Source organism: Delphinus delphis, chromosome 1, assembly GCF_949987515.2.
Source record: "Delphinus delphis chromosome 1, mDelDel1.2, whole genome shotgun sequence".
NCBI lineage: Eukaryota > Metazoa > Chordata > Mammalia > Artiodactyla > Delphinidae > Delphinus > Delphinus delphis.
Genome location: NC_082683.1, coordinates 181,714,239 through 181,742,237, shown reverse-complemented (window position 1 = coordinate 181,742,237; position 27,999 = coordinate 181,714,239). Strand labels below are relative to the sequence as shown.

The 27,999-nt window shown below is 42.8% G+C and overlaps 1 long non-coding RNA gene across 1 annotated transcript; it reads left to right on the top strand.

Annotated features, from left to right (window-relative positions):
* LOC132424996 (uncharacterized) lies at positions 1–26,902 on the top strand. The gene is made up of 3 exons (XR_009519321.1): positions 1–79; positions 18,426–18,530; positions 26,708–26,902. It is a non-coding gene; the product is annotated as an uncharacterized lncRNA (long non-coding RNA).
* Positions 26,903–27,999: the final 1,097 nt, after the last annotated feature.

The following is a 27,999-nucleotide window of genomic DNA, read 5'->3' as shown; positions in this document are numbered from 1 at the left end:
TGCTTATTCTTTTATCTCCAGATGCAGTTCTGACATACAGAAGAAGCTCAATAAATACTTGCCTTGAAAGCATATATAGGTAATACCTATGACCAAATTCCATTTTCTGTTTGCCTTTTATATCGTTAGCTCTGTCGGTCTCTCTGCTTTGGTTTTATTGGCACCATGCTTAAATAGGACTCTCTCAGTAGAGGATGATATAAATTTTCATCTATTTTTTATGATATAGCTCTTTCTTTAACAAATTATTAATTTTATTTTTTTTAAGAATCTTCTATTTATTTATTTATTGTTGGCTGCGTTGGGTCTTCGCTGCTGCGCGCAGGCTTTCTCTAGTTGTGGAGAGCTGGGGCTACTCTTCGTTGCAGTGCGCAGGCTTCTCGTTGTGGTGGCTTCTCTTGTTGCGGAGCACAGGCTCTAGGCGCACAGGCTTCAGTAGTTGTGGCACGGGGGCTCAGTACTTGTGGCTCACGGGCTCTATAGCGCAGGCTCAGTAGTTGTGGCACACGGGCTTAGTTGCTCCGTGGCATGTGGGATCTTCCCGGACCGGGGCTTGAACCCGTGTCCGCTGCATTGGCAGGTGGATTCTTAACCACTGTGCCACCAGGGAAGTCCCCAAAATATCAGATTTTTAACCATACGGAGTGTATTTGATGGCGAGATGTCAGGTAGTGAAGTTTCTGTTCTCCGTATAATACCTAATTTTCCCGACAGACCTTATTGAACGCACCACCTCTTCCCCAAAGACTTATCATGCCACTTTTACTTTTTATTTTATGTATATTTCAGACTTTTTTGAGATTTAATTTTGCCCTGCTGCTCTGTCATTTCGGTGACCTATTGCTCTGTCATTTTGGTGACACATTAGAGTCGACCTTTGAACAATGAGGAAGTTAGGGCGCCTACCCCCTCTGCAGATTCAACCAGCCGCAATTTGCATATCCTGTAGTGTTTACTATTGAAAGCAAATCTGGATATAAGTGGACCTGTGCAGTTCAAACCCATGTTGTTCAAGGATCCACTGTATTTTAGTAATGGTGACTTTCTAAAGCATTTAAATATATATTGACATATTTATATATAGATTTATTTAATATATGGTTGTGACGGTTATCTATTGCTGCAATTATGCTGTATAACAACAATCCAAAATCCAATGGCTTAAAATAGCCCTTTTTGACAGGGTGTCAGCAAGCAGTTAAGCCTTAATGCCCCAAGGCGTTTATTACACGTAACAAATTAACTGTGCTCCATGGGGGAGAATTGAGAAAATTTTCACTCCAATATTTTTTCTATAGGACGTAATTTTCTCATGGAAACCCCTTTGAGAAGGTACGGCTTAAAACAGTAAACATTTATTTAGCTCATGAGTCTGCAGCTCGATTTAGGCTAGGCTAAACTGGTTTTAGCTGGGCTCATTCCTCGTCTGGTGGTTTGCTGGCCGTGGGCTGGGGAGATGCACTCAACCAGGTTGCACGTCTTTTATCCTCCACGTGCCAGCCCAGGCATTTGTACCATGAGGGACAGAGGGCGGGACAGGAAGCAAACACAGAGCATTTTCAAACCTCTGTTTGCAGCAAGTTTGCTAACATCTCATTGGCCAAAACAAGTCACATGACTGAACTCAGCCCTGAGGGGCAGGGAAGTATACTTTACCTTTTGATGGAAGAAACTGCAGAGGCACCTTGCAAAGAAGTTGCATGCAGGGAGGGATAGAGAAATTGAGACCATTAAGGTAATGTACCACCGTGATAGTCTCCTATTATTAATCTTTAAAGCTTTTTTACTGGCTCTTCCTGGAAATGTGTTATGTTTTGGAATCATTTTGTCAAGATGAAAAATGCCCACTGGGGGCTTCCCTGGTGGCGCAGTGATTGAGAGTCCGCCTGCCGATGTAGGGGACGCAGGTTCGTGCCCCGGTCTGGGAAGATCCCACATGCCGCGGAGCGGCTGGGCCCGTGAGCCATGGCCGCTGAGCCTGCGCATCCGGAGCCTGTGCTCCGCAACGGGAGGGGCCACAACAGTGAGAGGCCCGTGTACCGCAAAAAAAAAAAAAAAAAAAAAAAAAGCCCACTGGGATTTGCATGGACAGAAAGTATAAATTGAATACTGAGCTAGATGTTTTTAGGTATTCATGTCATTTGGTCTTTTCAGTAAATGAAAGTAGCTATCACCACCCCCATTTCACAGGTAATGACACTGAGGTTCAGACAGATTAAATACAGTCATCTTTTGGTATCTGTGGGGAGATTGGTTCTGGGACCCCTGCGAATACCCAAATCCGTGGACGATCAACTCCCTCAATGAAGGTGGTACAGTTTTGCATGTAACCTACACACATCCTCCTGTATACGTTACATCATCTCTCAATTAGTTATGATACCTAATACAATGTAACTGTTATGTAAATAGATGTAAATGGCTGCCTGCAGGTGGCAAATTCAAGTTTTGCTTTGGGGAACTTTCCAGAATTTTTTTTCTGAATATCTTCCATGTGAGGTGGGTTGAATCCGTGGATGTGGAACCCATGGATACCGAGGGCCGACTGTAACTTTTTATCAGGTAGCAAGTACGGTGAGAACCTGGGCTCAAACTTAAGCATTCTGCTTCAAGTCCGCATCTTCCACTCGTCCAGGGCTGCTTCCTTTGATAATTGCCATAAGGCTCAAGCACGACGGTGTCCATGAATGGGCCCGGAGAATCAAAGTGAGCTAAGACCCAGTGATTTTGAAGTCCTCTAAGTATCCATGTTTCTGTAAATACAGGCATGTCTCATTTTAACTGTGCTTTGCTTTACTGTGCTTTTTACACATTGAAGGTTGGTGGCAACCCTATGTTGAGTAAGACTACTGGCGCCATGTTTCCAACAGAATTTGCTCATTTCGTGTCCCTGTGTCACATTTTGGTAGTTCTTGCAAAATTTAAAACGTTTTCATTATTATCACGTTTGCCGTGGCGACCTGTGATCAGTGATCTTTGATGCTCTTATTGCAAAACATGATTCACTGAAGGCTCAGGTTAGCATTTTTTAGCAGTAAAGCTTTTTTTTTTTTTTTTTTTTTTGCAGTACGCGGGCCTCTCACTGTTGTGGCCTCTCCCGTTGCGGAGCACAGGCTCCGGACGCGCAGGCTCAGCGGCCATGGCTCACAGGCCCAGCCGCTCCGCGGCATGTGGGATCTTCCCAGACCGGGGCACGAACCCATGTCCCCTGCATCGGCAGGCGGACGCTCAACCACTGCGCCACCAGGGAAGCCCAATAAAGCATTTTTTAATTAAAGTATGTACCTTTTTTTTTAGACATAGTGCTATTTTCCGTGTAACAGACTACAGTATAGTATAAGCGTAACTTTTATATGTACTGGGAAACCAAAAAATTCATGCGACTAGCTTTATTGTGGTAGTCTGGAACTGAACTGGAAATATCTCCAGGAAATGCCTGCAGAGCTCATGAAGTTGTTACTTTGTAGAAGAATCTTTTGTATCTCCTTCCTGTTTCGTCCACTGGGTAACAAGGTTTATAAAACCGACTGAAGGAGATTAAATAATCACAAGAGAAGTGTAGTTGACATTTATTATGGAGGCGCTAACTTTTATAGCTCTGTTGTATTGTAATCCATTCAAATTTCTGGCAATGTAGAAGAACAACTATGTATAAGGGGATTAGCTATGTCTTCAGGCTGCCAGAATTTTCCCTTGGGAGGCTTTGATTGGGGTTCAGAAATGATGTAAAGGAGAGGAGGGCGAGTGGCATGTGCCGGTGGCAGTGATGCCAGGGGTGGGGTCGGACGCTGACTTACTTCATTTTATCATTCTGGGAAACTGTGCTCAATAGGTAAATTCTCTGGAGGAGGCCATACAGCCATTTGAAAAGTGAAATGTGAATTGAATACATGCATTTTGATTAAAGTGAAAGTGTTTTTTTGCTAGCAATTCTGGAAGCAAGCAGCGGTGGAAAAAGCAGCAACAAAATTGCTTGAAGTTAAACTTGTTTTGTTGTGCATTTTCTTTATAAGAGCCAAACCATTTTGTGTATGAAAGCCAGTCTTATAGCCAGGCGTCTTAATGCTTTGGGTGGTCCCATCAATTCAGATCGTGAGTTGACCCCTCGTGGAAATGGCTGAGAGTCAGACGGGGTCGTTGAATTCTGGGAACCCTGGTGGTCAAGCACGCGGCTTTGCATGGGGTTATTCGTACTGGCTTGAGAATCATGAGTACATTCATTTCCTACGAGTTCGTTCATCTCTGCCGTGCCACCAGCCTGAGGACAGTACCGTGTATCCCTTAAGGTCCCTGAGAACCTGCTGCTGCTGAGAAATGCAGCTTAATCGCTTTATCTTCTTGGCTTATATGGCAGGACTTGCCGGGGCAACACGTGGAAACTTCATAATGTCCATCGAGGATTAACTACCGGAGAACAGCGCCGAACATCTAGAGAGAGGAGACTGTAGGAAGTTGTCTGCTCCCAGCGGGAATCTCGGAGGAGTTGTAAGGACTGGAGATAACGCAGGTTAAGGTGTCTGGTGCACAGTGGGCACCCCACACGTATTAGCTGTGATTCCCACAACCGAGGGGTTGTCTGCATTTGCGTCCTTCTGAATGGAGGAAGGGGGTGGAGCTAGATCAGTGGGGCCCACAGCCTACTGGTCATCAGAATTTCAGGAGGCGCGTCCTAAAATCCTAGATTTCCAGGTTGCGGCACTGGTGATTCTTATTCAATAGATTTATTTTATTTTACTTTTTAATAAAGCTCTGCAACTCGTTCTGGTGGCCGGCTAAGTTTAGAAACCACTAGAGGAGGAGATATCTAAATTCCCTCTCAGCTGCACCATTTGGAATACTGGGAAGGTTCCTTTCTCAGTATTTTCTGCTCGAGCTCCTTGCAAATTTGCATGAACCGAGGTCACCTGGTATTGTGCCCGCTCTCGACGTGGGAGGACTTGAAATCTAACTGAGAACACAGACAGGGACCTGACTGAGGAAACAAAACAGTCCCGTCTTTCTCTTAAGCCAGAATCAAGCTAAGAATCTAGACTCGTGAGCGGTCACTTCAAGGCACCGTGCTCTTGTCAGAGCTGGTTGTTCTCAGGGCAGATTGGCTTAATGGGCTGAGCTGCTCTCATAGCCACGCCCATGCTTCAGGGATTCCAAGACGTGGGATGCCTGGGGCACGCCTCAGTCCTTAGCCTTGTCCACATTTCTTGTCTTGATTTCCAAGTTTAACTTATGGCATGAACAGGAAGAAGGGAGTGTCCAGCAAAGTATCTGCCGTCACATGTCACATTTTCCTGCTGTCACACACAGCACTTTATGCCCATATGTAGGACACGTTCCCAAACATGGACCCTGTAGCCTATGCATTTTGCTCCTAGACAAGAACGCCCATCAGAACGCAGATGACTGAGAATAATTTGTTAATGCGTCCTTATCTACAATCAGTATCTGTATGAATGTGTATGTGTGTGTATGAACATATCCACTTGAAAAAAAATCAGTCATTTATAAATGACTAATTGACACATGTTGCCTAACTAAAAGAAGCCACCTTTGTGTCCTCATCACTGTTGTGTCCTCAACACCGATGTCAACAGACATCACTGTTGAGAGCTTCCAACGTAGAGATTTCTGATGCTCAAGAAAGGTGCATGTTTTAGTTCAGTTATCACCCTCTGTTGAAAGTGGACCCATAGGGTCCTCTCGGCTCTCAGACTACGTGATGCCTGCCCTCTGTCCTACTTTGGGTTATACTGGGCAGCCTCTGGCTAGGACATTTCTCTGTTATCCTACCAGTGGAAGGGAGGTTTGTGGAAGACTTGTGGGTTTTGAGGAGGCTGGGATATTTAGCACATGGTAATTTAGGAATTGTACATTTTTCTGAGTATACATTTGACAGAACCTTGGACTGAATCGAGCCAGGAGCCCAAACCAGAGGCTGGTTAACCGACTTCAATTTCTGAAACAATAAATGAATCGGTTAACCACAAACCAAGGGAGAAATGTTTCAGTTTTAACCTACTCAACCTGTTTAAACCAGAACTGGTTGTGAGTATTTTTTTTCTAAACCCACAGAACCATAACACCAAAATGTTTTCAAATCAGACCTAAATTAAATTTGGTTTGAGCTCCTGACTTCTACTTTGATAGCTGAAATGCTTTCTTTCATGTTCTTCATGCTTAGCGTTGATGATAATTTGGTAGAACCTTGTGTCCGAAGATCAGAGGAATGTTGCCAAAGTTTACAAACAGCATTTCAAATATATTATCCTTATCATATAGGTTGAAAAATCCTGTCATAGACTAGATTCACTCAGGGTTCACTGAAGGTGAGGTCATGAGTCAGAGAAAAAGTTGCATGGTGCCTGGGAGACCTCTTTCGATGTTTAAAGTTTTTTGCATTATTCACCAAAGAAGGAAATAATAGACCCATCCTCTTGTTCCTATACTACCTGTTACCTTGTACTACCAATGGACAGATGCTAAGATAATTTTAATTCACTGATGAATATGTCTCTTTGGAGCTTACTTAAAAGCTCCATTCTTTGTTTTTTTAATTTTTATTTTATATTGGAGTTATAGTTAATTTACAATGTTGTGTTAGTTTCAGGTGTACTGCAGTCCATTCTTATAGACAGAGGCCCAAGGCTCTGAGAGGGTCAGTTCTTACAGCTGTGAATGGAAGAGCTATGTTTAAGCCCAGCTCTGTCTTGAGTCATGTCCAGCGTATTAACTACCATGAAATATGCCTTCTGGCTTGAGACATTGTTCTGTTTATTACCATATTTCCTTCTGTCTTGGTAGGATTAGATAAAGACCACGTGGGATTACTTTTATGCTTTGGAAGCGCCATAATGAATTAAGATTTCTTATGCCATTTTCTCTTCAGACAGTTTATAACTGAGGGAGAGAGACAGCCAGGGAAAGCCCTGGTCCATCCCTCCCATCTCAGTGGCGTGCTATACAGAAGACGAGCTTGACCATCACGAGACCCAGCTCAACTTTCCGCTCTGAGCGCCGTCTCAGGCTGCTTTTCTAAACTACAGTGGAAAATGGAGACAGCAGAAAGCCAGCGAGTGAACAAAAACTACAAAAGTGACCCTGCGTTCGGCTTGACATCTGCTCTGAAATGAACCTCTGAAATCTCTCCTTCCCGCTAGCGGATTGTTTTAAAACATATTCCCAAGGAGATGACTTTGACTCTTTATGTGTCCAGGTTTCTTTGGCCTTTATGGCTTTACCTGCAGGCTTACATTTTCTGAAGCCTGTCTGCAGGGAAGCCAGGCAGAGGACATTAACAGACCCCGCCTGCCACGGCTAAGTAATCCGGTCAAAGTATGCTTGTTGTGCAGTGCGTGCATTCAGAGGACCATTTTCATTATTGCTGTAATTTGTTCTGATTCAAGTATTCCACAGAGAATGAGGTTTCTAGACGGAAAGTGGTCAGACGTGGGGTAGCAGGGGTGATGTGGGATGCAGATGGCAGGCAGAGCTTGAAGGAGAGATGGCAAATGTTTCTACATGCCTCGATGTGTAGCATTTCTGATTTTTATATGGACATTAAATCTGGTCAAGCTGAAGTACCATTTGCTCCAAGAGAGGATAATGTCCACGTATCCCTGTGAATTCTGAAGAACAGACTGAAGCTGGAGGCGGCAGCCTCTGTAGTCACAGCTACATTTGAGGATGTCTATAATCCGGGGCTTACTAAGAGGAAAAGAATATGCATATTTTGCCTGTGGGGTTCTAGGGAAAATTATTCGGACGCTTGATGGGTGATGTAAGATGATAAATCATGTAGTCTTTCTTTTTTTTTTTTATAAATTTATTTTATTTATTTATTTTGGCTGCGTTGGGTCTTCGTTGCTGCACGTGGGCTTTCTCTAGTTGTGGCGAGCAGGGGCTACTCCTCATTACGGTGCTCGGGCTTCTCATTGTGGTGGCTTCTCTTGTTGCGGAGCTCGGGCTCTAGGCACATGGGCTCAGTAGTTGTGGCACGTGGGCTCAGTAGTTGTGGCACGTGGGCTCAGTAGTTGTGGCGCATGGGCTCTAGAGCTCAGGCTCGGTAGTTGTGGCACACGGGCTTAGTTGCTCCGTGGCATGTGGGATCCTCCCGGAGCAGGGCTCGAACCCGTGTCCCCTGCATTGGCAGCCGGATTCTTAACCACTGCGCCACCAGGGAGGTCCATGTAGTCTTTATTAAATGGCAAGTATGACAGTTTTTATCAATGAGTCAGCAGAATGTTTATGATGGGACAGGAACGACACTAGGCATTAGGATAAGATGAATGCTACACAGTACCCCTTCCCTCAAGGAGTTCACAATATATAGTAGAGGAGACAGAAATTTAAATAGTTTTTCAAAAGCATGTGATGTGTCATGTGGCATCATGGTACCCTGGGAGTTCAGAGGGGCCCTCGGACTGCCTGGGGCAGGGTTCTGTAGAGTTGGGAAAGGTGTCAGAGAGGAAATGCCTCTTGAACGGATATTTGAAGGACGCCGGGAAATCTCTGGTGGGGACGGTATTGTAGGCAGCTTGAGTCTCAAGTGCAAAGGTTTGGTAGCGGCAAAGAGCACTTTGCGTTTAGGGAAGTAAGAAGTTCAATAAGGCTAGAGATCATGAGGGAGTTAACAGGCGTGGAGGCTGAAAAAAATAAGAATTTCTCCTCTCGTGACCTAGAATCTCTAGGTCATGAGAAGAGGCAACATTAAAAATTAGGAAGCATGTGTGGACTTCCACATAGATGCCATTGGGGAATGACTTGGGATTTTGGGGAGCCATTCAGATTTGTCATTTTCTGGTAAAAGTGAAAAAAGGTGGATTTTTTTGTTTGTTTTGTTTTGTTTTTTTGGCTGCACCATACAGCATGTGGAGTCAGTTCCCTGACCAGGGATCGAACCCAGGCCCTTGGCAGTGAGAGTCCTAACCACTGGACTAAGAGGAAATTCCCCAAAAAGGTGGATTGTTAACTGTAAAAAATAGTATGGGGGAGACTATACAGGAAGGCATGAATTAAGGCAGTGGGAATGGAGAGGACGAGACATTTGGGGAACGTTAAGGAATGGAATTGTGGAGTTGACAGGGGATAAGGGAGTGGAAAAGTAAAGGAAGACTGGCAGATGTGTGGCATGGAGAACTGATGGGATGGTGATACCATCAGTTGAACAAATAAATGCAGTGTTGAGTGAGTATAAATCTGAACATACAGAGTTTGAGATTTTTATGGGATATTCAGGTGGGAATGTCTGCTTGTCCATTAGAAGTATATTTCTGGGACCGAAATGAGATGTCCATGCCAGAGATAGAGATTTGGGAGTTAATCAGCCATGGGACAGCAGCTGAAGCCATGGGAATAAATGCCTCCCCCTGACGGTTTATAGAAAAGGGAAGGAGAGCATTTATGGTTCTGAAATACGGCAGATCGGGAGCTCGAGAACCCACCCACTGCAAACACACAAACACGTAAGATACAAGGCAGCAAAGCTTATTAGAGCAGAGCTGCACTCAGAAAGTAATGGATGCATGGGGAGTTTGGGTTTAGTAGACACAAACTATTACATTTAGAATGGATAAACAACAAGGTCCTAGTGTGTGGTACAGGGAGCTATATCCAATCTCCTGGGATAAACCCTAATGGAAAAGAATATAAAAAAAAAGAATGTATATATGTGCATAACTGAGTCACTTTGCTGTACAGAAGAAATTAATACAACATTGTAAATCAACTAGACTTCAATAAAAATAAATAAATTAAAAAAAAAGAAAGTAATGGGCATTTCCAGGGGCCAGACATGAGGAGGGGGTGGAAAACCGCCCCACTCCCTCCAGGTTACCTCCCTGAAAATGACTGGCATGGTAAATGGATAAGCTGAGATGGTGCCTGCCTGCTGGGGTGAAGTGGAGGTTTTGTGGTTCCCAATAACCTAGAAGATTGGGTCGTAACATACATGTGGGATCAGGGGATGAAGCTTCTGTCCCCACTGAAGTAAGGAATTAAGACTCAAACCCATCTGGGACCCGTGAATGGATTTATGCACTTCAAAGGGTGGATTAGGAAAAAGATACCCTCTGGCATAGAAAGAAGACAATTAAATGGTCTCATTCTGGTTTTGAGATTAAAAAAGAAAGTCTCATGTGGGAATTTTTACATAATAGTTTCTACCAATATGGGTTTGGGGTTAAAACATTCTTAAGTTACTTTTGAGGTATGATTTACAGACTGTAAATTTCATTCTTTGAAAGTGAACATTTTGATGAGTTTTGACAAATGTATAACAGCCCCATAGTCAATAATCAATAAAGATATAGAACATTTACATCACCTCAAAAAGTTCATAGGAATTCCAAAAAAAGAGTCATCAAAAGAAAAAGACAGTGGACACAAAAAGTCAGGATTATACTCCCCAGAACTTTAAGTAATGAAATAATCTGGTAGAAGCCAAAACAAGAATTTTTGAAATGACTAAACTCACAAAATAAATTACTGAAAATATAAAAAAATAAGACAGTCTGAGAAAAGAGCAGATAGATTGAAAAAGAAAAAAGTAACTTCTAGGAATAAAAAATATGGTCTGCAGAATAGAAAACTCAGTGAATGGATGAAATGACAAATAATCTACAGCTGAAGAGAAGATTAGTGACCTGGAAGGTATTTTTGTGAAAATAACCCAGAAAACAGTTTAGAGAAATTATACATATTATGTATGTAACATATATAATATATAAAACATGAACATGTACAATAATATAATAAATAATATTATAAAATTATATAATATATAAAACATAAACATAAATATAAAATGTGAAAATATAATCATATTATATGTACTATATTATGTATATAATTTCCTTAAACTAGGGAAATTTTATATATATAATTCACATATAAATATATGTATATATAATATATATTCATATATTGTATATATGGATATATACACACAACAATGACTAATATGGGAAATATAAAAATAAGTTAGTACTAAAATTCTGGACAAACACAGCTGGTAAAATAAAAGAGAGATTAAAATTAAAGTGTTTTTAAGTCATTGTATTGTTCAGGACGATAGAACTGTTGATTAATTTTATATTTTGTAAACTCAAATATGAATATTAAATAGTATTATGAATATTAAAAGGTACATGCAACCTAATTTCTGCTTGTGGTAACAGTAGATATTCTTTTTTTTCCTTTTTTTTTGGCTGTGTTAGGTGGCTTGCAGGATCTTAGTTCCCTGACCAGGGATGGAACCCAGGCCCTTGGCAGTGAAAGTGTGGAGTCCTAACCACTGGACCACTGGGGATTCCCACAGTAGACATTCTTGTAGAAAAAAAATCTGCTGACCACATTAGAAAAACTCGACTAAATATTAAAAAATCTGTTTGGAGGCCTTCAAGTTCTAGCAAGGCAGCAAGGATATACACACACATATATAAGCTAATGTATTATACACAGACATATATAAACCATCTCCTTGAAAATCAGAGGAATGCAAATTAAGATGAGAGGTCACTCATACCCATCAGTTAGGCGAAATTAAAAAGCAGAACTGCCAGATGCTGGGAGTGTACCTGATACAGCCCCTTTGGAGAGAAATTTGACAGCATCATGTAAACACAGAGCTCCTCACCTTCTGTGTACCGGAGAACAGCACCTCTCAAAATGGCCTGGGACCCTTGGTGGCCCCTGAGACCCTTTGGAGAGTCTGGAAGATCAAAGCTTTTCATAATACTATTATGAAGTTATTTATTTTCACTCTCGTTCCCTCACCAGTATGGTGGAGTTGTTCAGAGACTACATAGTGTGTGCGATCGTCATTGTTGTGATGGTTAATGGCTGGTGTGCTTGTGAGTTCTTGTGTTGAGAACATTTCTCTCTCAATTTCTAATATGATAAATATTGATAAATATAATCCACATTAAGAAAATAGTTCTTTGGGGTCCTCAGTAAGTGTTTTTGCGGTACGCGGGCCTTTCACTGTTGTGGCCTCTCCCGTCGCGGAGCACAGGCTCCGGACGCGCAGGCTCAGCGGCCATGGCTCACGGGCCCAGCCGCTCCGCGGCATGTGGGATCTTCCCGGACTGGGGCACAAACCCCTGTCCGCTGCATCGGCAGGCAGACTCCCAACCACTGCGCCACCAGGGAAGCCCCTCCTCAGTAATTTCTTTAAGAGTATAAAGGTGTCCTGAGCCCAAGCAGTTTGAAAATCCTTGGAAAATTCTCACATGCGCAAAAAGAAAGGAATGCTCACTGTAGCATTATTTGCAGTTGCAAAAGGCACGGAACAGCCCAAATCCACTAGTAGGAGAAAAGATCAATTGTTTTAGATTTCTAAAAAATAATGTTGAAAATCTGAATGAAAAGGACAAGTTGTGGAGAGACATGCATAATTTGTACTATAAAGATTTTTTAAGTCTTTAATACCCCCTGCCCCACACATGCACGGCTTCCCCCGTTACCATCATCCCTCACAGAGGGTACATTTGTTACAAGTGATGCATGTGCACTGATACATGCTCATCACCCCAAGTCCATAGCTGACATTCGTGCTCACTCTTGGTGTTGTACACTCCATGGGTTTGGGCAAATGTATAAGGACAGGGATCCACCATTGTAGTAACATACAAAGTGTTTTCACTGCCCTAAAACTCCTCTGTGTTTCACCTATTCACCTCCTCCCCACTCCCAATCCCTGGCAACCACTGATATTTTTACTGTCTCTGTAATTTTGCCTTTTCCAGATGTCATATAGCTGAAATCATGCAGTGTGTAGCTTTTTCAGACTGGCTTCTTTCACTCAGTCATATGCATTTCAAGTTCCTCCATGTGTTTTCAAGACTTGACAGCTCACTTCTTTTTAGCACTGGTACCATAAAATTGAAAAACCTGCAAAATTACCAAATGTGTACATAAATAGTTAATAATGCCATGAATTCTAAACATAAGCATGAGGGTGGTGAACACCAGTGTGAAAATGGTGGCTACCTCTGGGAAGTGAAGCAAGAGAATAGTGTAAGTGAGGGGCACCCAGAAGAATTCTATTGTGTTTGTAATTTGTAAAAGAACCAGTGAAGAAACCCTGAGAAACCAACATCAAAAGATTGGGCCGCAGAACCAAATAAGGATTATTAGGAAGAGAGGGCAGGAAGTAGAAGAAAACCCAGGACAGCCCAAGCAGTGTACGGTGCTGGGACCGCATCCCAGTTAGATGCTGCTGAGCGGTGGGGTGGAGTGAGACCTGATGCGGAATGGGAAAGGCAAGTGGTTAAAATGAATGGTTAGCAGTTCCGGGAGCAGGTAAGGCTGGAGGACAGGGGCTTAGCTTGTTGAAGGTGCTGGTTACATGGTTACTAATGGTTCAGAAAGTAAAAGTAAGGGAGATTCAGTAGTGAAACCAAGCACGACACTGTGGGGCTTCTGGGGATGTAAGCCTTTCTGTCCCCAATTCTTGTAGGGAACAGACTCCAGCCTCTATGACCTTCCCTGAGTTCCAAAGGGCAGATTCAGACAATTACTAATCAAGGAAGAGAGGGGATGCAAAAACAAGGGAGGGGCAGCCAAAAAACAACAGTGCAGCCTTGGGGCAGGGCCCTGGTTCCACCTCAAGGGATACACATAACAATGTCTTCAAGCTCTTTATAGAATTAAAGCCCAATAAATGGAAGATTACCAGAAAAAGACCACCTGAGGCCAGGAACCAGAAAAGCTCATCAAGAAGGTTATCTGAGGGCTTCCCTGGTGGCGCAGTGGTTGAGAGTCCGCCTGCTGATGCAGGAGACACGGGTTCATGCCCCGGTCTGGGAAGATCCCACATGCCGTGGAGTGGCTGGGCCCGTGAGCCATAACCGCTGAGCCTGTGCGTCCGGAGCAACCGCTGCTGTGAAACTCTTCATCAGATCCTCCTGGGTTGGGACACATCATTTTTTGGTACAGGAGCCGCTGTGTCTCGCTTTGCCCGGCACAGCTCTAAAGCTATTCCTTTCTGCTTCACCCAGAACTCTGTCTCTGAGATCCTACTTGGCACCAGTGCACAGAAGCCAAACTTTCAACACCAGGAGGGAGTGGTTAAAAGGACTGGAGCCCCTCGTGGGAGAGGGGAACAAGTGGGAGGGGGTGGTGGAAGGATAACGTGCCCTGCAATTTGGAAGATTAAGGTTTCGTGTGTGGAGCGGTTCCCAGTGTCCACAGACTCCTGGGTCTGGAGCAGTAGCTTGTCGTGGATGTAGAGAGCACTATGGTCGGGAAGCCCAGGAGCTGTGTGGCCACGCCGTTCGGTTAATTTTGAGACAGTGTAGGAGGTAGTTCAACGTGCAGCTTGGTGCTCAGGCTGCCTGGGCTTCACTCCCAGCTCTGCTACCTACTAGCTGTGTGACCTTGGCCAAGTGTCAGATGGAGTGTGTAAGCCTCCATCCTTTCATCTGTAAAGTGGGCTTAATTGTAGCACACCTTATGGGATTGGTGGGAGGATTCTACAAGATAATTCAGGAACACACTCACACAGTGCTTGGCTCGTAGAAGGTGCTCAGAAGTGTTAGCTAGTATTTTTGCTGTTTCTTTAACGCTTCCACACAATTGTTGAAGTCACCTGCAATCATGTAAGAGATGAAAGGAAAAGCGTGAACTGGGTGCCAAAGGCATCCATGACTTTTGGGGGGTGGCTCCACACAGGTAATTGAAATTGATAAGGAGAGGGAGAAGCACGAGCTTCAGGGGAAGAGGGTTTTGTGGATAAAAGGGCAAGAGAATAGTCTGAGAGTGGAAAGAAGCTAAGAGAATACTGACCTCTTCCCTGCGGATGTAGAGATATAAATTCTGGAGAGAGAAAGAGAGAGAGGGAGAGAGAGAGAAACATGAGGAACACGGGTACGAATATGAGAGGACACGGTTGTACATACAGAATTGTTTGAGTCCGAGACTTCCCTGGTGGGACAGTGGTTAAGAATCCGCCTGCCAATGCAGGGGACACGGGTTTGAGCCCTGATCCTGGAAGATCCCATGTGCCGCGCAGCAGCTAAGCCTGTGCCCCACAACTACTGAGCCTGTGCTCTAGAGCCTCAGTGCCACAACTACTGAGCCTGTGTGCCACAACTACTGAAGCCTGCGTGCCTAGAGCCCGTGCTCCGCAGCAAGAGAAGCCACCACAATGAGAAGCCCATGCACCGCAACAAAGAGTATCCCCTGCTCGCCACAACTAGAGAAAGCCTACGTGCAGAAACAAAGACCCAACGCAGCCAAAATAAATAAATAAATAAAATTAAATCGTAAAAAAAAAAGAATTGTTTGAGTCCACAAGAGGAAGTGTGTCTGGAAGGGCTTGCATTTTGGGTGTGACTGAGGAGACGTGATGGGTAACTCGGGTGGAGTTAAAGTAACTGCTTAAGATGTCTTGTAACAGTTATTTTAGTGCCTACATATATCCTTGTGACTTTCAAAATCCTCCATTTATTGAGATGACAATTGCAGTGCTAGGGATACAAAAAGGTCTAGTGGCAGAGGGACGTACATAACTATATACATAACAACATTGGAGGAGCAGGTGGGGTTAACGTTCTAATTGGAGTTGGGGAAGGCTTCACCAAGGAGATGGCATTTTAAACTGGGTTTTGACAGATGATGAAAAGATAATCACGAATGAGAAGACAGATGAAAGAATCTAAACAAGGGACTTCCCTGGTGGTCCAGTGGTTAAAGACTCCACACTTCCACTGCAAGGGGCACGAGTTCCACCCCTGGTTGGGGAACTAAGATCCCATAGGTTGCGTGGCTCAGCCAAAGGGGAAAAAAAAAAAATCTAAACAAGAGAGAGGAGTAAAAGTCAGAACATTTAAATATAGCACATAATCACTGACAGATTTTTTAAAAACTAGTGATAAAATGATTGATTTGGTGAAAAATTGATACGCGGCAAGTTTAGTACGCGCCTGGCACTTTGAATAGTAGCCGTTTCTTGGTCTTTACTGAAGGTCAATTTAACAAAGCTGCCTTTATTTATTTGTTTTTAAAATATTTATTTATTTATTTGACTGCTCTGGGTCTTCGTTGTGGCACGCAGGATCTAGTTCCCTGACCAGGGATCGAACCCTGGCTCCCTGCATTGGGACCGCGGAGTCTTAGCCGCTGGACCACCAGGGAAGTCCCTAACAAAGCTTCCTTTAAAATTGTATCCCAGGAACCTCCTTCCAGAGCATCATGCGGACATCTTGGCCATCTCCCATGTTACTCTGGATACCATGATGCTATAACCTAACAATTACCTTTATTCCCAGTGGTGAATAGGTTTACGACGAGAAATTAAAAATTATAAACCATGAATGCATTGGCTTTAAAAAAATGTTTCCCCCTATTTTTAGAACCAAACCTGCTAGAAGTGTGCAGTCTGGTTTGGCACTTAGATGAGTTTGGGGTAAACAGATAATCACAGCCAGGTAATAGACATCAGTGATATTGCTTTGCAAGGTATGTGCTAGGATTTCTGTTAGTGGATGGTTGTTTATGATACCTTTAAAATATTTGTGATGGAATAAGTCTTTTATAAACAAGCACCAAAGACAAAGCCATTCTTTTATTTATTTAAACAATCTGCTTAACCCATACTGATTAAATTGGAATGTTTGGTGTGGTTGCCGGTAGCTGCAGTCCATATAACTTATCAAAATGAAGCCATCTCACACCATGAGAATACGAACCAATGGGCAATTCTGACTCTAGTTGTCTTCGAAACTCGTTTTCAGTTTGTCATTTCAAAGTGTATTTACCCAGATCTCTGAACATTGTCTAAAGCTAGAGGGTTAAGAACATCATTTCACTTTACTTTACATTTTACCTGTGTTCAAGGGTGGGTCCAGCTGCCTTTGGCAGCACACGTGCTATTATTTTTAAGAGTGAGAGAAACACTTTGAAGTATCCCCAGATATGTTTCTTCCATTCAGCTGCTTTGCCGGGTATTCCAAGTCAATGTGCAGGTAAAAACTTGTATCGAAAAAATCAACCTCTGGGGACTTCCCTGGCGGTCCGGTGGTTGAGACTTTGCCTTCCAATGTGGGGGGCATGGATTTGATCCCTGGTCAGGGAGCTGGGATCCCACACGCCTCGAGGCCAAAAAGCTAAAACATGGAACAGAAGCAATATTGTAACAAATTCAATGCAGACTTAAAAAAAACTAAAACATCAACCTCTGGAGGCTCTTGTCACGGCTTATTCCTCTCCTCCAACTTTATTTCCCCCTCTTCTCTCTTGTCCACCGTGGCCCCTGATCCCACACCCCTCTCGCCCCTCCTGCTGAAGAGAGCAAATAGGTGTCGTCGCTGGAGAATGCCCTCTTTTTCTGGATACCAAACATATTGCTCTCTCTACATCTGCACCTGTTTCTTGTCCCTATCCTGTCAAAGGACTTGCCAACCTCTGCTCGGCGTCACATCCCCTCCCACCTTCAGAAACCTCACACTGTTGATGATTTTGATTATTCTTTCTCAGGCATCTTCACCCTTTGTCTCAATCAGATTCTTCCCATCCATTTTTAATCATGCCTACGTACATCCAAGTAAAAACAAACCAATCCCCACGTCCCTCCGGGTCCCTGCCCGATCCGTCTTCTTTCTTTCACAGCTGAATTCCCTTAAAGATTGGAAAGAATTGTCCATCCTGCAGTCTCCATTTCCTCACCTCCTACTTACTTGCCAGCCCACTTCGACCCTGCTTCCAGCCTTAGCACCGGGTAGAAACACCTCTCCCTCTTTTCTCTTACATTATCGATGACATTATCCTGTCAGCGAATCCAACGAATATGTTTCAGTTACCATGTACTTGGGCTCTCACCTACGGTGACTTGTTGACCTTCCACGCCTAGGAACACTTTGGCCTCCATGGTACCAACCCTCCTGATCCTGCTGCCCCATCTTCTGCCATGTCTGCTCCATCCCCGCTGTGGGTTGCCTTCTTCCATGCAGTCATTAGATGCTGGAGGACATTAGAGGCTCTCTCCTGGAACACCCCTCTTCCCAATCTATTCTCTCTTAGCCTGACTAGGGCTGTGACTGATTACGGGGAGGAGAGGTTCCTTAAAGGAAAACTCAGATGCTGTTGCCAGAAAAAGGAAAATGGATACTGGAAACAGATACTGGGTAAGGGAACGGCAACACAAAACAAAACACAGACTACAATTCCCTCCCGATGGGCAATCTATCTGTTATTTACAATCTGTCCTCAGAATTATCCTTCCTGTTCTTCACCCATTCTACACCCAACGTTTAGAATTTTTGTTTCTTCCCCAAACCTGCCTAATGAGATCTTACCCACTTCCTAAGACTCAGAACCCATCTCTCTGGAAAACCTAAATGAAATTTTCCTTCTGTGTGTTCTCACAGCACTTTCCTTCTCTCCTTGGCACTTACCACATTCTCATTTATACCATAACTATTTCTGTTTTGTAGGCCAACCCTTTACGAGAATGTAAACTTACGCTCTGAGAGGTCAAGAACGATACCTTGTTTACCTTTTTATTCCCTCGCTGCACCCATCCTGTGGTCAAGTTCAAGGTAAGTGCTAAGTACTTTTTGGTTGGTTCGATGATCTTTATCTACTCCTAGTGGGTCAGAAGCAGGCGTATTGGAACTCAAAGAATTAAAAAAGAGAGACGGTTGAGGAAGGAAAAGATGAGGTTTTAGTTTTTTACGCTCTGTTACTTAAATAATTCAGTCCGTCAGAAATAGCCACAGATTTTAGATTTCTGGGAGCCACCGTGGCATAACAAGAGCCCCTTCTGTCTCACACTGTTACATAGAGAAGATATCTGGATCCTAAATATTGTGAGTTTTGCCCCTATTCTGGGTTTATCTCTCATAAATGACCTGCCCTTTGGTGGTTTCTGTTGGTCAGACATGAGCTTCATGTCCTAAACAGATGGAAACAATTATGGAACAACCTTTCTAAATAACCAAGTTCTAGGAAAATCAAATCACAACTGTGATAATTTGGTAAGAATACTGATGACCTTCAGCCTCAAAACAATGCAATTGCAGCCTCTTGCAGCCATGATTGATGAGGACACTCATTCTATAAGTCCCCTGGGGAGGGAAGCTGCCCTGTTTATACCCTGGAGGTGGCTGGGCTTTCCCAAGGATGCCTTGGGAGAATGCCATTGCTCTTATCTTTTCTAAACACTGTTTAGGTCTGAGGTGAATGTGACCTCAGTTTTTCCTTCTCCAAGTCAGTTCTGCGTATAGAATTCTAGAATAATAATTTCAGCAAAAGTAACTTTTAATCTGAATACGAGACCCTGACCAACCCTGGTGTGTCAAGCTGGGTGAACTCAGCACTACGTCACAGTGAAAGCTGTTTTTCTGACATCAGTGATGAAGGATTCCATGGAAACAGATGTCAGGGATGCTCTGCAGGATGAATAACACGGCCTCTGCTAGTGGTCCCTCAACTCTTTTTTTTTCCTAAATTAATTTATTACTTACTTATTTATTTATGGCTGCATCGGGTCTTTGTTGCTGCATGCGGGCTTTCTCTAGTTGTGGCAAGCGGGGGCTACTCTTCGTTGCGGTGCGTGGGCCTGGTGGCTTCCCCTGTTGCGGAGCACGGGCTCTAGGTGCGCAGGCTTCAGTAGTTGTGGCACACGGGCTCAGTAGTTGTGACTCACGGGCTCTGGAGCGCAGGCTCAGTAGATGTGGTGCACGGGCTTAGTTGCTCCGTGGCATGTGGGATCTTCCCAGACAGGGATCGAACCCGTGTCCACTGTGTTGGTAGGCAGATTCAGATTCTTAACTGCTGCACCACCAGTGCAGCCCAGTCCCTCAACCCTTTATGTTGAGTATTCCAACCTCCATATCATTTTGGATTTCCTCTTAAGACCTGTCTAGTTATCTGCCCTGAAACACAGTGTTGCAAATTCTGAATCACCTAGCTTCTACAGTCTTTAAGCTTATCTCACATACATATTATCCCTGCTGCCAAGAACAGAGTAAAACCTTAGTATATCATATTTAAAGAGCAGAATACCGTGGAGTCCGTCATATTCTGGTTGATTAAAATGATGTCTGGCAAAGGCAGTTTTTCTTCCGCATTTGTTCTGATGTCTTTGTCTTTATGATACTTGAAGCTCGTCACTTTCTTTGCCGCCTTAATCCTTTTATGAATATGCATTTCTGTGTTGTTTGGGTCTGAAACTGATAAGACGAGTCTTTTTCCCTTTTTTTTTTGGCGGTACGCGGGCCTCTCACTGTTGTGGCCTCTCCCGTTGCGGAGCACAGGCTCCGGACGCGCAGGCTCAGCGGCCATGGCTCACGGGCCCAGCCGCTCTGCGGCATGTGGGATCTTCCCGGACCAGGGCACGAACTCGTGTCCCCTGCATCGGCAGGCGGACTCTCAACCACTGCGCCACCAGGGAAGCCCTCTTTCTCCCTATTTTAAAATTACACTTTCAAAGGTGTAAGATGCTTTGAGAAAAACACTAAACAAAAATTCAACTGTGCAAAAATGACACTTTGGGGCAGGATTATTATACAGAGGGAGTCCTTGCTCCGTACATACTTACCCAGACTTCCTTTAAAAAGGGAGGCTTCCTACTGTTCTCTACTCAAAAAATGACTTGTTAGAAAGCATGGCTAGTGTAAAAAGGAACAAAATTGGGTCATTTGTAGAGACGTGGATGGACCTAGAGACTGTCATACAGAGTGAAGTAAGTCAGAAAGAGAAAAGCAAATACCGTATATTAATGCATATATGTGGAACCTAGAAAAATGATACAGATGAACCGATTTGCAGGGCAGAAATAGAGACACAGATGTAGAGAACAAATGTATGGACACCAAGGGGGGAAAGCGGGTGGGGGTGGTGGTGGTGGGATGAATTGGGAGATTGGGGTTGACATGTATACACTGATGTGTATAAAATTGATGACTAATAAGAACCTGCTGTATAAAAATATAAAATAAAATTTAAAAAAAAAGCATGGCTAGAAGAGAATTTTTAAGTTATTCTTTACCAATGGGGTTGCCAGGTAAAATAAGGAATGCCCAATTACATTAGAATTTCAGATAAAAAACAGATAATTTTTAGTATAGTGTGTCCCAAATGTTACATGAACATATTTGTACTAAACTAAGTATTGGTTATTTGTCGGAAGTTCAAGTTTAAGTGGATGTCTTGTATTTTTATTTGCTAAATCTGGCGACTTACCAGATAGAAGAAAATCTTAAGGTATTTATTAAACATCTTACTACAAAATTTCAGTTTGTAAGCAACATTTCTCTTTTTTGGCATCAAAAGTGACCCCTGTTAGATGATATATGCAAAAGTTCCTTGTGAACCGAAAATATGGGCACAGAAATTCTGTTTAGATGCACTAGCAACACAGCATGATTCAAAAACCTGAAAAAAACTGAAGAGTCTAACAGGGCACCACGTAAAGGCTGGTGCGGAGGACGGGAGTGATTTTCTTCTCTTTCTACAGCATAGTTTCAAGCCTCCCAACTTCCAGTGAGTTGTGCAAACTCTTTTAGAGCAACATATATATGAAGTGAGTTGTATTGGATCTGAGTTGAGGTCAAGAAATAGAAAAAAAGCAGAAGCAGAGATGGCTTAGGCAGTGCAATAAAAGTGCCCTGGGTTCAAATTCTATATGCAGAAAACTCAGAAACTAACGACATTGATCCCATTATGTAACTTTTCTGGTTGGCGTCATTTAGGTTAACACTTCAGATAAATGGCTTTTCTGCATAAGTGGTTGTATCATATTACGCATTTACTAGAGGACAGCTATTATAATTATTGGCTAGGGTATAAAAGAACAGCGAAGATGAGAAAACAAAGAAGGAGAAGGAAAGGACGCAGGAGAGAGAGAGATCAGAGGATGGAATTTAGGAGTTTTTAAAAAAAAAAACTCTTAAGGAATAAAATGAAATGCAAACAACTGTCCCCACCTCCCAAGGATAACAAAAATCCCAGTGTGTTCAAATTCTTTCCCCCAAGTCTTGCTGGGACCCATGCAACAAAGTTGCAACTGGTTAAACAATGATAACAATTTACCTGATGAAAGGAAATACTCAAAACAACTAAGAGAAGTCTATCCAAACCCAAATTCCAGATGAGAAGTAAAAAAATAATATTTAGAAATCTCTGGATGAGTAGTAACATTCCTTTGCCAGTTTTCTAAATGACTGATCGATTTTTTTTGTTTTTACTTTTAAAATTTCCACATAGATATAGGTTACTATCTTTTAGGCCATTTACTTTATACAACATACAATTGAAATTAAAGAAAGCGTTAGTACAAAGCGAGTTCCATTCCCATGAAGTGATTAGCATACAACTTGAGACCCCAAGATTTGAGAAAATTGGAAGAATCCTACTTAAAGAATATTTAGGATATCATTGTCTTTATAGAGAGAGCAGAAGTGCTTTTTATCTTTTTTTTCCTTTTTTCAAAAAGTTGAGGTACAATTGGTATATACCGTATAAGTTTCAGGTGTAAAACATAATAATTGTATACACAACACAGTGACCACTACCGTAAGACTACTTATTATCCATCACTGTCTTTTTTTCTGATAATAGGAAAAATAGACTTGAATGGAGGTGCCCAAGATGCATGCATTTTGGTAGAGCCTTATAAATCAGTTGGGATCCAGTCGTGATTAAGTAGTATTTTACCCAAGTAATGCTGCGTTTGGCAATATGTAGATTAGCAAACTCTGGCACAGTTCTGAACATGAGATCCAGCTTAGCTTGCCTACAGTGAGGAACTTGGCCTAAATCATGAACAATTTCCCAACTTCCTAGCACACTTCAGGATGTGTGAAATCCCCAGACTTGGATGGAGACCATCATTCCTCAGCCCCCTCAGGTCATCAGCTCATAGCCTGAGGCGGGTTCATTACAGCACATCCTGATCAGCTGGCGGAGCTGCAGATACAAAAGACAGTAATGAATCTTTATTTTCAAAGAGATGGTGTAGGAGGAGCCTTCCGCCTCTCCCTGTGGCTTGGGATGGAGCGACCGTGTTGCTATGGACTATGACCTCTGACAGCAACCTCAGCTCCCTGCCCCGCGTGAAGCTGAGCTAGACCAAGCACATGCTAATGGATTTAACAGCCGCCTTGGGTAACTCTGCTCGCCCTTAATCGTTCACAGAAAGGCTCTGGGAGTTTTAAAACAGGCATCCATGGAGAAAGCTTTGGCGATCAGGCGACGGCTTCCTGTACGTGCCCTCCTACCCACAGCCTGGCTGGCAGACGCCTGTGGTCAGGTCCCATCTGCGTCGGGGCATCTACGGGGCTGAGGACTGAGGCGATCAGCTTAAATGGACCCAAACGAACCTGTTATTGCCTGTTGTTTATTTACTTGATCTTGGAGTCACAAAAGATTATACAGGTCAAGATCGGAGGCTCTTCTCTGTGTGCTCTGGCCCGCCTCGCCCTCATCCTTTGTGTAAAGCTGCTTCCAAGATGGCCCAACCTCTTTCTGTGGACCTTTTCCATTTTGGACCATTCTGAACCTCCTCTGGGAAATCGTAACCCTTGCGGTGGTTCAGAGCCCATGTATCTGTAGTGCAGTTTCTCTTTCATTCTTCCCGAGACACGTATTTGATGCTGTTTTAGATGAGCAGATACTACATTAATTTAGTTTCCTGGTAGTACTTGAAAGGCCACAGAGAATTACGTGAGAATGCACCATTAAGGAATTAGGAGGAGGAAGAAATTTTTTTTTTTTCTGCGTACGCGGGCCTCTCACTGTTGTGGCCTCTCCCGTTGCGGAACACAGGCTCCGGACGCGCAGGCTCCGCGGCCATGGCTCACGGGCCCAGCCGCTCCGCGGCATGTGGGATCCTCCCGGACCGGGGTACGAACCCGTGTCCCCTGCATCGGCAGGCGAACTCTCAACCACTGCGCCACCAGGGAAGCCCGTGGAAGAAGAATTTAAGAATCGAGTTTCTTCTGTAACTCCTCAGGAATTCTCTTCCATTTCCCTGTAGCTGTGAGAGAGGGGTGTGTCTTTTTTCTGGAATGCTCTGATGGAGACACCATGCTCTATCAACAGCTCCTCCTTTGTGCATTTTCTGCAAATCTTATGTTCAGTTGGTAAATCAGGTGCCTGTCAACCTTTTTCGCTGTCACGGCACACACAGAGAAGTGACAGTTGTACTGCACGCTGGAATAAATGGGGGGGAGGGGGGTTCATTATATTTTGTGTTAAATGATTACAAGAAGAAAAGAAATGACAAAGCATTAGGGGAACTATTACATATAAAGCCACCAAATAAAATATTTTCAAAAATGTCAATGAGAAACTTACATTCATGATCATAAATTAAAAAAAATTTATTGTAGTATAGTTGATTTACATTGTTATGTTACTTTCAGGTGTACAGCAAAGTGAATAAGTTATACATATACATGTATCTTTCTTTTAGATTCTTTTCCTGTATAGGCCATTATAGACTATTGAGTAGAGTTCCCTGTGCTATACAGCAGGTTCTTATTAGTTATCTATTTTATATATAGTAGTGTGTATATGTCAGTCCCAATCTCCCAATTTATCCCTCCCCCTCTTATCCCCCGGTAACCATAGTTTGTTTTCTAAATCTGTGACTCTACTTCTGTTTTGTAAATAAGTTCATTTGTACCCTTGATCATACATTTTTAATATCAGATTAATATTTATAGTTAAAATGGCTCTATGCAATTTCTGACTTTTTAGTAATAGTCTCTTCAAGATATTTAGTCAACCTTGATAGTAGACTCTCTTCCCACAACTATATGATAAACAATTTTTTTAAGAATTTATTTATTTATTTGGTTGCACTGGGTCAGTTGCGGCTCACTGGCTCCTTAGTTGTGGCATGCAAACTCTTAGTTGTGGCATGCATGTGGGATCTAGTTCCCTGACCAGGAATCGAACCCGGGCTCCCTGCATTGGGAGCGTGGAGTCTTAACCACTGCGCCACCAGGGAGGTCCCTATGATGAAAATTTTAAGCCACTCTTTACAATTATTAAAAAAAATTATGACACTTGAATTCTGTTGGAAACAACACATTTTCCTTCTCTTCCACTTATAAATGTATTTAATGCTGAGACTTCTTATGATAATATGATTTCTGTAAAATGTTTTCCTATCAGATATTTCACCATAAAAATAAAGTGACATTTTGTAGAATGCACTTGCATTGTTAGAGTGGTTGGTAACAAATGGGCAGATTTTTGTCACCTAAGTGACATACGTGACGACAAGAGACTTAAGCTAGCAAGCCCAGTGACTGCCACAAGCCCCATCCAACCCCTGAAATAAGGGGCTCCTGGAGGTACTGGAAGCATTTACGTAAAGGATTCCTAAGGCACGTTCTAGCCATTGGTTTAGGGTGGAGGATGGTGGTGAGACTGATGTAGTTTCCGGCAGGCGCCGGGAAGGGAGCAACTTGAATCTTTGTCACCGTGTGTGTTGGATGCATCTGTCCATTGGTGTTGATGTGTTCTAAGCGACCGTTCAAAGAAGGCAAGCACGTTCTGTAAAATAGCTTTATTATTATTTTGAAATAATAGAGAGAGCTGGCTCCTAAAATCAAGATCCAGGCAGTAGAGCTGTTTTGGCCATGCAGAGTGGGTGGAGGAGCAAAAGCGCCGGATAGCCTTCATTTTGCAGTGACTTCTCTTGTTTCTCAAGATTTTCATTTTCTAACCTGTTTTATTTTTCGTGTACCTATCTTTTCTTCTTTGCTAGACTGTAAATTCCTTAAGGGCAGGGTCCATATCTGATTTATCTCTGAATTCCCCACCTACCTGCCATGGTTCATTCACTGTTTTGGCAGATACTGGGTTATGCAGGTATCACATTGCACCGCTTATATATTTGTAGGTCTGTCTTATTAGGCTGAGAGCTATGAGATCGGATATTTTTTGTATCTCCCAGTGCTTTGTGCAATGTCAAGTATAGAGTAGGTGGTTGATAAATGACTGCTTTTCCAATATGAAAGGAAGCTGGCTGTTGCATGGTGAAATTTTAGTTAAAATATCAATACATATTAAGTAGTAATCATAAACAAAGACCTGGGAGAAGCATAAAAAATTTGTTTTTAATTGAATATGTTTATCGTGGTCTCAAAAGCATAATTTTCCATCTCCTAATGTTTCCTAAGGTCACGCAGGCTTCATGACTCCTGTAGGATTAGACATCTCTCATGGATTAAAATAGATCTGGAATTGTAACTTCTTGTGACGGCAGAAAAATATCAAGGAAAGGAGATTGAGTCAAAACACATCTTTAAAGTGCTCTTTTGCTCAGAACGTCTGACATTTAAAACTCATCATCTCTTGCCACTTGAGTCTCAGTGTTGACCTCACGGATTTTATAGAAGATACAGGATATAGAGGGCAAAAAAGTGCGCAAGAAGGCAAGGTGGTTGAAAATGAAGAGTCGTGGTGTAACTGGGGCTTGAGGATGTTAATTTCAGACCAAGAGCAGGAAGGATGGGTCAAAAAGGAAAAGGGTGTGTGATTGACCAAGCGGCAAGGGAAGAATGACAGTGAGAGCAGCAAAGACGACAGGGACGGAAGAGGCCAAAGAACCAGGCCCCAAAGAGTGAGGAGGGAACATTTCTACAGTAATAACTGTGATCTGTTAAGTGCACAGATAACTTCAAGATATCACTGATGAAAAATGAAAGCACCATCTTCCCAGCATATCAAATTTGTTTGCCTTTGTTATTTTTTTCAGGAGAATGGACATATTTGGAGAGACCGAAACCTATCAAGCATCCCTATAAATAACTATGAAGCTTCTACTCATATAAAATTCCTGAAGCATGACTACAAACCCTCCTCCTGGGAGAAAAAAGGACATTTTTGGAGTTGGCAGATCTTAACTTGACTTTAACTGAGTTTAGACACCTTCCTTCAAGATGATTCTCCTTCCAATCCTAAAACACTAGAAACCTGGAATCAGGACGTTGACTCAAGGAGGTGTCGACTTTAGTTCTTTATGCCGTTATTCTCATGAGTCTGGTAGACATTCTGGAATTCAGAAGCACATGCTTTTTTCTGTCCTAACACACATTAAGTAACATTCAAAGGTACACCATATGCTCGTGAGCATATTTACATTTTGACAAATCTCCTCCTTACCTCCAATTTGTGGAGAAATGAAGCACGGAAGTGATTCCTAATTCCCTTTAAAGCTTATTAACCGTGGATCGTGATACAGACAAGGTAGACGGCAGTTTACGTTTGATCCCTTAGAATTATCTGAAACTGTAATTTTCATCTGCAACTCAGAAAAATGCCAGGGAATACTTACGATAGCATATCGATGGGAAATATCTTGAACCTAAACAGTAATTTAATATAGAAACATCGTTCGCAAATGTTAGTACTTTATTATTTGTAATAAGTTCTTCCCCTCCCCATTGGTTCCGATGCAGACAGTGGTTGACAGCCGTCACTCTAAAGTGACACTGTAATGAACTATAACCCGTCGGGCCACTGGGACGATGTTTTAGCCCCTGATGGTGAAGTCAATGATTATGGACCTTGAAATCTTTCTTGAATGTCCAATACATTTTCCTACCTAGGTTTCAATATAAACCACTTTTATTTCTCTTGCTGGCTGAAATTCAAGGTCCTTTTTCAATGCCAAAATCTAAAATCTCCATTTCATCAGCTTTGAATACATTTAGAAAATGCCAGAATGCATCATGACAACTTTACGATCAGCTAATGCCAGAAACATCCTTCTATTGTCTTCAAATTCTCAGAAGATTAAATGCTTGAAAAAGTACCAGAGATGCTTCTCCGGAAACTTAGCTTTGGGTTTGAACCTGCCAAAAATTGACATTATGGTCTTTCAGCCCAGTATCCTATATCGCCTACCACAAAGGGAGGGAGGGGTTCCAGCCCGTGAGTTGTACAGCTCATACCCGGGTTCACTTTTTCCTGCTGCGTGAGAATATTCTGAAGCATCAGACTATAGACCACGTGCAAAGGACCAGAGGTGTCGTTAAAACTATTGAG